This window comes from Solanum dulcamara, chromosome 4, assembly GCF_947179165.1.
Source record: "Solanum dulcamara chromosome 4, daSolDulc1.2, whole genome shotgun sequence".
Lineage (NCBI taxonomy): Eukaryota > Viridiplantae > Streptophyta > Magnoliopsida > Solanales > Solanaceae > Solanum > Solanum dulcamara.
This window is the reverse complement of record NC_077240.1, coordinates 30801887-30813080: the sequence shown is the minus strand read 5'-3', so window position 1 is coordinate 30813080 and position 11194 is coordinate 30801887. Positions and strand designations below refer to the sequence as shown.

The following is an 11194-nucleotide window of genomic DNA, read 5'->3' as shown; positions in this document are numbered from 1 at the left end:
GATAGATAAATAAGTCAAAGAAATGTCAAGTTAGCGGGACATATGATAACATTTCATTAAAAATAATTATTGCTGTGTGTTAGTTCTTAGAGATTTTCAAGACTGCATAAATATGTAGAAGCACGATTAACAAAAATTAAATAATTATATAATACAATAACATGATATTGAAATTTTTAAGAAAAAACAATAAGGATAAAAAGTCAACATACATACATATAGAAAAAAATGCACGCACATATATTTCACGTGAATTAATATAAAATCAAAGAGTATATATACAATAATAAAAAGATGTATTTCTTTAAGATAACACATAAAACAAAATTAATTAATATTGAAATTTTAAAGGAAAAATATACCACAAATATATTTTTTTATAAGAGTAAAATAGTTCATCCCCTACATAAGATAAAATAAACCTAATACTTTTCAAATAGAAATTAAATTATAAAGTTTTAAAATTACATTCCAAAAGCTCCAAAGGTAAATTTGAAGGGGGGCAGGGGGGGGGGGGATAATATGTTCTGAAATTTCTAACATAAATAAAAGAGAAAAATACCTTTCAATAAGGAATTAAAATATTTTCAATAATTTACGTGATATATTTGTTTTTAGCTCCTGCAATATCAATAAAGCGTTATACTAATCCTTACAATATTTTATTAAGCCCATTCAAGTTTTAATTAATTGAAAATACTCAATTTTGATCTTTTGCATGTAAAAATGTTGCAAATTTTAAAAATTATAACTGTTAAATCATTTAATTATTAAAGTATCATACTAAACTTGTATTGTTAATTCATATTTAAGACTAATTTAATTTCTAAAAGTAGTCTAGATATAACATTCTTTCTATAAAATGCTTAAGAAAATATTACAAGAACAAAAAGTTCAAATTTGCCCTCCTAGCTCCTACTCATCATATTAAATTATATAAAATTCCAAATTTACTCTCCTAGCTTCTATTCATCAAATTAAATACTTAAGAAAATATTACAAGAACTAAAATTTAAAATTTATCCTCCTGACTCCTACTCATCAAATTAAATAAAACTAAAATTTGAAATTTACCCTTATGACTCTTACTCATCAAATCAATTAAGAAAATATCACAAGAACTAAAATTTGAAATTTGCTCTCCTAGATCCTACTCATCATATTAAATTAAATAAAATTCCAAACTTACTCTCCTAGCTCATACTCATCAAATTAAATACTTGAAAAACATATTACAAGAACTAAAATTCAAAATTTACCCTCGTGACTCCTATTCCTCAAATTAAATTAATACCAAAATAAAAATTTATCCTCTGGCTCCTACTCATCAACTAAAATAGAATAAAATACTACAGCTTCTTAAACCTTTACTTTCTACTGGAAAGCATAGGAGTGCGACTTCAACAAAGGAGAGGCCATCAAGGATGATGGGAAATAGAAAGAAGACATCAACAGAATCAACCAGCATAGACTCCGAAGAAGATCAAGATTCTGAAGTGGGTGCTCATTTGCCTGGGCAGAATTTTTAATGTTTCAGTGAGGAAAATCGACGAAGATCTACACGACGTAGACAGCATGTCACTTACCATGATAATTGATGAAGATGAAGAAGAAGATGCTTATAAGCGATCTAAGGAGGTTGAATATCCCTCTCCAATTAAGGAGTTAGAGGTTCATCATTTGTCTCATGCAGCAACTTCCTATGGGGAGGAAAGGAAATTACGGGACAGCTTTTCCTCTGAAGAGAGCTTGCAGAATACAGAGCAAGAAGTTGAGATTGCAAAAGGAAGTGTTGATCTTTCTTCAGATGTAGGGTCTTCTACTATGACTGAGCAGGAAATATTTGAATCTGCATATCCAGATTTTAGTGATTTTGACAAGGACAAGGATGAATCCTGCTTTAAGGTTGGGAAAGTATGCGCTGTTTATGATACTCTGAATGTCATGCCTAGATTCTATGCTGTCATTAGGAAGATTTTATCCCCCTGCATTTAAGTTGAGCATAACTTGGTTAGAGTCATAGCCCCTGAATGAAGATGAAACCACATGGCTATTTGAGGGCCATCCAACTTCTTGTGGTAGGTTCAGACTGGGAAACTCAGAAGACACTGAAGATCATCCTATGTTCTCACATTTGGCATGTGACATAAATGGAAACATCTATGATGCAATAATGATATTTCCACTGAAGGAGAAATATGGGCCATCTTTAAAGATTGGGATATGAACTGGTGTTCTCATCTTGAGAGGAATCAAAAGTTCAACTATGAGTTTGTTGAGGTGTTGTCAGACTATGTTGATCATATTGGTGTGCTTGTTGCATACTTGGATAAAGCAAAACGCTTTACTTGTCTTTTCAATCGAGCAGGAGACCCATTTCTAGTTCCTGCAAAGGATTTGTTTAGATTCTCTCATTGAGTTCCTTGTTTTAAGATGACAGGGATGGAGAGAAGTGATATTCTTGAAGGATCCTTTGAACTAGACCTTGTTTCCTTACCTACAAACCAAGTAGTCATTTCTGCTTCATCCATAGACCAAAGAGAGACAGCTAATTTCATTGATTCTGTAAATTCTATAGAAAATTGGGCATCATCAGTACCTAATCAGGTTTCTGAACTTGAACTCTACAGATTTGCTGCTGAGAGATCACTGGAGGAGTTTCAAATTGGCAAATATTTGGCAATATACAGCGATGAAGATGCCTTGCCCAGGTACTATGGCCAGATAAAGAAGATAGATCTTCTCCCTGAGTTTGTGTTGCATGTGGCATGGTTATATGCATGTCCACTCCCTAAAACTACAATACAGTGGCATGATAAAACAATGCCAATTGGTTGTGGATTGTTTGAGTTTCGAAATAGTAATCTAAACAAATATACTGTAACCAACAACTTTTCACATGTAGTAGCAGCGGAACCTTTGAAGAAGGGTGTATACAAGATCTTCTCCGTAAATGGTAAAGTTTGGGCGGTATACAAAAACTGAAATGCTCAGCTGAAAGGTAATAAACTAGAAGATTTCGAATATGAGATTGTTGAAATAATGGATGTTTGTGATGAGTATGTAGATGTGAAGTTGTTAGTATGGGTAGAAGGCTTCAAGTCTGTCTACAAGCCTCGAGTGGAGCAAGAAGATGAGGCTGATGGAATAGTGAAAATATCTGTATATGAGCATCTCAGGTTTTCTCATCGAATTCCTACTTTTCGCTTGACTGAAGAGAGAGGTGGCAGCTTGCGAGGTTTCTGGGAGCTTGATCCAGCAACAATGCCTCTGTATTTACTCTTTACAGATTGAAATATTAAACTTTTTTTGTTTATCCTATACACCAAAATGTGAAGAGTTTTTATACTCTTAAATGTAATTGTAAGTGATAAAAAAGAATGCATTGAGAAGTTCTTAACATAAATAAAGTATCTTCATATTTATATATCTTCTTTCATTCACTATTTAATTGGAAAGAATGTTCCGCTTTGAGTACTATTATAACTAATATGCAATTATGTCTCAAAAGAAATTGAGATTTCAAATCTACAATTCGAAATATATATTTTAAAGAGATGTGAGAGTTTCAAAGGTTTAGATTTTTTTAACACAATTCATATTTGCTTATACTTCTCTTATTAATGATTACGAGTTGTTAATGCAGCAAATGGGAACCCATAGATGATGCATAACTTTAGAAATGTTAATGCAATTACACACAAATTAAGTAAAGAAGAAAATGGATTATGACTTTTATAAGTCTTCCAAAAATGGATAACTTTTATAACTCTTCTAAAAATGGATAAGTCAAAGACTATCTTTACTAAAATAAATTTGTTGATACTTGTAATATCTCGATTTGCTTTTAATTATTATTTTTGTTTAATTGTTGAATAGTGACTTTACGAGTATGACGAGTAACTTGCAATCTGCACCCCTAATGTATCACTCTTTGTGATTTACACCTTGATCTCCGTAGTTTCTTCTAAAACCACAAAAGTTACCTTTTTCAATTTATTTATAAGGATAAAATAGGAAATCAAAATTAATATTTTCCTCGAGATAATTTTTTATCCACAAGAAAGTTGGGGGATATTCTTTTAACCTTTTTTGATAGATCTACGTAATTTAGGTTTTAGCACTGCAATTTAAATAGTGTAATGACCCTGAAGGTCATTCTTGAAATTTTTCATAAAATGATCATTTTACCCCTTCTTTTAGTTGTTCCGAGTCATTTCTAGTTAGTATCGAGTATTGGTCTTGAGAAAAATCTATGAAAAAGTTGGGTTTTGTAAATTTTGAGTTTTCACAAGTTTTAAGTGTTCAAAAGTGGTAATTGGGGTCAATCGGAGCTAAGAGTCTTGGATTCAGATTCTATCTATTCTAGCATCTCCAGAATATGGAATTTGTTCTAGGAGAGTTTACGGAATCAAATTTGGAGTTATAACGAAGATTTGAGCTCATGAGTTGGAAATTTGAGGAATTTTAGGCCAAGGGTTGACTTTGATCAACTTTCAAAGTTTTGATGCTCGAAATTGAAATTCGATGACTCCTTGGATTCGGGGATGATTTTAGGCCTATGAGTGTTCTTGGTTGAGTTTTTGGAGGTTTTGAGTTTGTTTTGGTGTTTTGAGGCTTTAAGTTAGTTTAGTTACAACTTCTCGAATTTTGGGTCAAAGAGGCCTCGAATTCAAATTTTGATGATTCTAATGAGTCTGGAATATCAATTTTAGTAGGGGTGCATATATGATTTGTGTTTATGGAATTCCGAGGGTCAATTCGAATGAATTGGAAGAGTGTTTGACTGTAGTGTATTTTGGCACTGCAGGCCTCACGATCGCGAGGGGTTTTTTGCGAAAGCGACCAAGCAGGTTGCGATTGCGATGCCGCAAAAGTGATCCTTGGTGGCTTAAGTGACACCTGAGGGGTTTTGGTCAGGGGTTTATCCTATTTCACCATTTTTGAACTTTAAGAGCTCGAGAATTAATGCGATTTTTTGAGGTTTTCAAGTGAGTAAGCTTCTATGATCTTAACTTTCTATTACCCATTGTTTACAACATGAATTTGTGCTGTAATTTCCAAATTTGAACCCTAAATATTAGGATTTTTCAAAAACTTTAGAGTCTTCTTAAATTGATGATTCCGACCTCATTTCAACTCCTTTTTCAATTTTGTTTTCACTAATAGATTTCAAATACTCCAAGGGACACTTCATGAAAAAAATTCAGATTTTCTGTTCGTCTTCAAAATTGAGTATTTCAGATTGTTCGGGTCAATTTTGGCTCGATTTTTGAAAATACTGATTTGGGTATCGTTAGACTCGTGTTCTCATTAGGATTGCATAATTGAATAGATTACCTTTATTAGGAACGTCGTCATAATGGTAAAGCTCAGATTCTGGAGTAGTTCAGAATTGAAATCGAGGTAAGTGAATTTATAAACCTTTGCTTAAGCTTATAGGATCATGTATTCGTGTCTTACGTGTTTGGAAGTAATGGAAAGTGATTTTAGGGATTATTTGATGTTCAATTGGACTTGATAATGAATAATGGGGTAATAAATGGCAAATGAGATGACTTAGCATGTTGTGTTCGATATGAATTGATACTTGGCTTATTGTGAACACTTGAATATGTTGTTGTGATATGAGTTGTGACTTTTCGATTATATCATTCCATCATTATATTTTACACAGACATTTCCTATTTGCACTGATTCTAATACTTTGAGATGGAATTCGATTTGAGGATTATGCTGAAGGAAAATGTTTTTGGGGAGAGATGATTTATGTCGAAGGAAAATGATATGCCCTTTGGACTCATTAGGAGTTAGAGGATTCACCGGATGTTGTGTTCGGTATGTTGAAAGTCCATAAAATTACCTCAGTTGATCTTGTAGAGCTTGATATCACCAATTTTGATGTTATTCTTGGTATGAATTGGCTTATGCATGTTATGCCTCTATATGTTGTAGGTTCCGTATGGTCAAATTTTAGTTTCCTAATGAGCCAGTCCTAGGATGGAAAGGTAGTAATTCTATGTTTAAGGGTCAATTCATCTCATGCCTTAAAGCTCGGAAAATGATTTCCAAAGGTTGCATCTATCATCTAGTCCGGTTTAAAAATACTAACTCTGAAACTCCTACTATTGAGTCAGTTTCAGTTGTTAATGAGTTGCTAGAAGTTTTTCCCAATGATCTCCCAGGCATTACTCCCGAAAGGAAAATAGACTTTGGTATCGATCTTCTCCTAGATACTCAGCCTATCTCTATAATGGCCCCAGAGAAATTAAAATAGTTAAAGGAGAAGTTGAAGGATTTGCTAGATAAGGGTTTTATTATATCGAGTATCTCCCAATGGCGTGCTCTAGTTCTCTTTGTCAGAAAGAAGGATGGGTCCTTTCGTATGTGTATTATTTTCAAGCAACTGAACAAGGTCACAATTAAGAATAAATATCCTATTTCGAGGATTGATGACTTGTTCGATCAACTTTAAGGAGCAAGTTACTTTTCAAAGATGGATCTTCGATTGGGTTATCATCAACTCCGAGTAAGGGTATGTGATATTCCGAAGATGAATTTTAGAACTCAGTATGGTCAATTTAAATTCTTGGTTATGTCTTTTGGACTAAAGAATGCCCCTGCAGATTTTATGGATTTGATGAACATGATGTTCAAGAAATACTTGGATTTGTTTGTGATTGTTTTCATTGATGATATTTTAATTTATTCTCAAAGTGAGGAAGAGCATGCCGATTATTTGAGAATGGTGTTGTAAATTCTCAAGGACAGTCAGTTGTATGCAAAATTTAGTAAATGTGAATTTTGGTTAAGGTCAGTTGCTTTCCTTGGCCACATCGTCTCAGGTGAAGGAATTATGGTTGATCCAAAGAAGACTAGAGTGGTTAAGAATTGGCCTAGACCATTGAATTCTTCTGATATTCATAGTTTCTTAGGCTTAAGCGGTTATTATAGATGGTTTGTGGAAGGTTTCTCTTCCATTGCATTGCCCTTGACTATTTTGACTCAAAAGAAGGTGAAGTTCCAATGGTCCGAGGCATGTGAGAAAATCTTCCAAGAGTTGAAGGATAGGCTTACATTCGTTCCAGTGTTGACCTTACCAGAAGGTTCTGATGGGTTCGTCATGTATTGTAATGCGTCACGAGTTGGTCTTGGGTGTGTTCTAATGTAAAATAGTAAAGTGATAGCTTATGCTTCAAGGTAACTCAAGGTCCATGAGAAGAATTACCTAACTCACGATTTGGAGTTGGCAGTGGTGGTAATTGCTTTCAAGTTATGGAGACACTATTTGTATGGTGTCCATGTGGATATTTTTACCGATCAAAAGAGTTTGCAATATGTGTTCAATCAAAAGGAGACTTGAACCTTCGACAAAGGAGATGGCTTAAATTATTGAAAGATTATAATATGAGTGTACTATACCATTCATGTAACACCCCAAAAGTTTTTTTTAGCAAATACCTAAATTTTTGATTTAGAGTATTTTGATAGTAAAGATATATTATATGTTTGCACTTCTTGAATGTGAACTTGATGACATTTAAACTTGTTGGAAGTGTTATGGTGTAGTTATATAAACTACTCCTACTATGATTATCTTTTCAATTTATTAAATGGACTAGATATTTACAAAAGTGGGGAAACTTCCTTTTTGTTATCATTTATTTTCTCATTTCTTTAAGTTCCTATCCTTTCACCTTATCCTCTCCACCAACCCTCCAATTTCGTTTTTCTTCAAGAAATACAGAAACCAAAATCTCCCTTCTCTCACATATTCATCCACCAAATCGATCATCAAGACTTTCCTTGCTTGATCCCCAAACAAACTCCACACGATTGAGGTAAGCTATAAACCCGTTTTTGGAATTGACTGTTGTTAGTGTTTTTAGCATAATCTCTTATATAAAGCTTTGTTTTAAGTGATTCAAGATGTTCTAGAAACATATTTCATCTGTTTACAACTTTCGTTCAGCTCTCAAAACTCAAATCTTCATGTATTTACTTGAAACTGGGCGAGGAAGTACATGGCAGGTGCTGCCCAGAATTCTGTTTGTGCAAACTCTACTTGTACTACTGTTAGTGTTTTGACGATATCGTTTTGTACAAAATGAATTTTGAGTTAATTTCTATTGTGTTGGAAACTAAAGACATAGATCTACAAGTTTGGTGAAGGGTATAAAGTCCATTTTTACCGTTTTCAGTTCCCAAACTTAGATACAACTGGACAAGTATGTCTGTCCAGATTTTTTATTTTCAAAATTTATCATGTGTACCTGTTAGTATTTTGGGGATATCGTTTTATATAAAATTCTTTTGAGTTGATTTCTGTTGGGTTGGAAACTAAAGACATAGATATACAAGTTTGGTGAAGGGTATAAAGTCCATTTTTGCCGTTTTCAGTTCCCAAACTTAGATACAACTGGACAAGTATGTCTGTCCAAATTTTTGATTTTCAAAATTTATCATGTGTACCTGTTAGTATTTTGGGGATATCGTTTTATGTAAAATTCTTTTTGAGTTGATTTCTATTGGGTTGGAAACTAAAGACATAGATCTACAAGTTTGGTGAAGGGTATAAAGTCCATTTTTGCCGTTTTCAGTTCCCAAACTTAGATACAACTGGACAAGTATGTCTGTCAAGATTTTTGATTTTTAAAATTTATCATGTGTACCTGTTAGTATTTTGGGGATATCGTTTTATATAAAATTCTTTTTGAGTTGATTTCTATTGGGTTGGAAACTAAAGACATAGATCTACAAGTTTGGTGAAGGGTATAAAGTCTATTTTTGCCGTTTTCAGTTCCCAAACTTAGATACAACTGGACAAGTATGTCTGTCCAGATTTTTGATTTTCAAAATTTATCATGTGTACCTGTTAGTATTTTGGGGATATCATTTTTGTATAAAATTCATTTTGTACGAAAAGATATCCTCAAAACACTAACAGGTACACATGACAGATTTTGTAAATCAAGAATCTGGACAGACATACTTGTCCAGTTGAATCTAAGTTTGGAAACTAAAAACGGCAAAACTGGACTTTATACCCTTCACCAAACTTGTAGATATGTGTCTCTAGTTTCCAACCCAACAGAAATCAACTCAAAAAGAATTTTATACAAAAAGATATCCCCAAAATACTAACAGGTACACATGATAAATTTTGAAAATCAAAAATCTGGACAGACATACTTGTCCAGTTGTATCTAAGTTTGGGAACTGAAAACGGCAAAAATGGACTTTATACCCTTCACTAAACTTGTATATATATGTCTTTAGTTTCCAACCCAATAGAAATCAACTCAAAAAGAATTTTATATAAAACGATATCCCCAAAATACTAACAGGTACACATGATAAATTTTGAAAATCAAAAATCTTGACAGACATACTTGACCAGTTGTATCTAAGTTTGGGAACTGAAAACAGCAAAAATGGACTTTATACCCTTCACCAAACTTGTAGATCTATGTATTTAGTTTCCAACCCAACAGAAAGTAACTCAAAATTCATTTTGTACAAAACGATATCGTCAAAACACTAACAGCAGTACAAGTAGAGTTTGCACAAACAGAATTCTGGGCAGCACCTGGCATGTACTTCCTCACCCAGTTTCAAGTAAATACATGAAGATTTGAGTTTTGAGAGCTGAACGAAAGTTGTAAACAGATGAAATATGTTTCTAGAACATCTTGAATCACTTAAAACAAAGCTTTATATAAGAGATTATGCTAAAACACTAACAACAGTCAATTCCAAAAACGGGTTTATAGCTTACCTCAATCGTGTGGAGTTTGTTTGGGGATCAACCAAGGAAAGTCTTGATGATCGATTTGGTGGATGAATATGTGAGAGAAGGGAGATTTTGGTTTCTGTATTTCTTGAAGAAAAACGAAATTGGAGGGTTGGTGGAGAGGATAAGGGGAAAGGATAGGAACTTAAAGAAATGAGAAAATAAATGATAACAAAAAGGAAGTTTCCCCACTTTTGTAAATATCTAGTCCATTTAATCAATTGAAAAGATAATCATAGTAGGAGTAGTTTATATAACTACACCATAACACTTCCAACAAGTTTAAATGTCATCAAGTTCACATTCAAGAAGTGCAAACATATAATATATCTTTACTATCAAAATACTCTAAATCAAAAATTTAGGTATTTGCTAAAAAAAACTTTTGGGGTGTTACAACTCTCTCCCCCTTAAGAAATTTCGTCTCGAAATTTACCTTGTTTTAGTCATGAAACAAGTATGGATATTGAGTCCTCATGTCTTCCTCTCTCTCCCAGGTGGCTTCTTTTCCAGAATGGTTCCTCCAAAGTACCTTTACTAAGGGAATTCTCTTGTTTCTAAGCTGCTTCATTTCACGAGCTTGAATTAGGATAGGTTCTTCTTTATATGTCAAATCTGGATTAACCTCAATAGATTCTACTGGAATAACATGAGATGGATCAGAACGATATCTTCTGAGCATCGAAACGTGGAATACATTGTGGATTTTCTCCAACTCAGGCGGCAAAGCTAATTTATATGCAACTGGTCCTACTCTTTCTAGTATCTCGTAAGGCCCGATAAATCGAGGACTAAGTTTTCCATTTTGGCCAAATCTCATAATCTTTTTCCATGGAGAAACCTTTAAAAATACTTTATCGCCAACTTGATGCTCAATTTCACGCCTTTTCAGATCAGCATATGACTTTTGTCTATCCGAAGCTATTTTTATACGATCCTTGATGACTTTTACCTTATCTTCAGTTTGTTGCACAATCTCAGGACCAATGAGTTTTCGTTCACCAACTTCACTCCAGCAAAGAGGAGTTCTACACTTCCTCCCATATAAGGCTTCGTAGGGTGGCATGCCAATGCTTGATTGGTAGCTATTGTTATAAGCGAATTCTATCAAGGCTAGGTGTCTGTCCCAACTACCTTTAAATTCCATAATGCAAGCTCGAAGCATATCTTCCAAAATTTGAATCACCCTCTTGGATTGGCCATCTGTCTGAGGATGGAAAAATGTACTAAAGTTCACCCTAGTGCCCAAAGCTTCTTGCAAGCTAGTCCAGAATCTAGATGTAAACCTTGGGTCTCGATCAGATACAATAGAAACAGGAACTCCATGTAGTCTCACAATCTCATTAACATACAATTCTGCTAGACGTTCAAGTGGGTAGTCCATTCTGACGGCCAAGAAGT

General features: G+C 33.8%; 1 pseudogene; it reads left to right on the top strand.

Moving 5' to 3' along the window:
• The first annotated feature begins 1427 nt into the window (after window positions 1-1427).
• LOC129884166 (uncharacterized) lies at window positions 1428-3294 on the top strand (annotated as a pseudogene).
• The last annotated feature ends 7900 nt before the right edge of the window (window positions 3295-11194 follow it).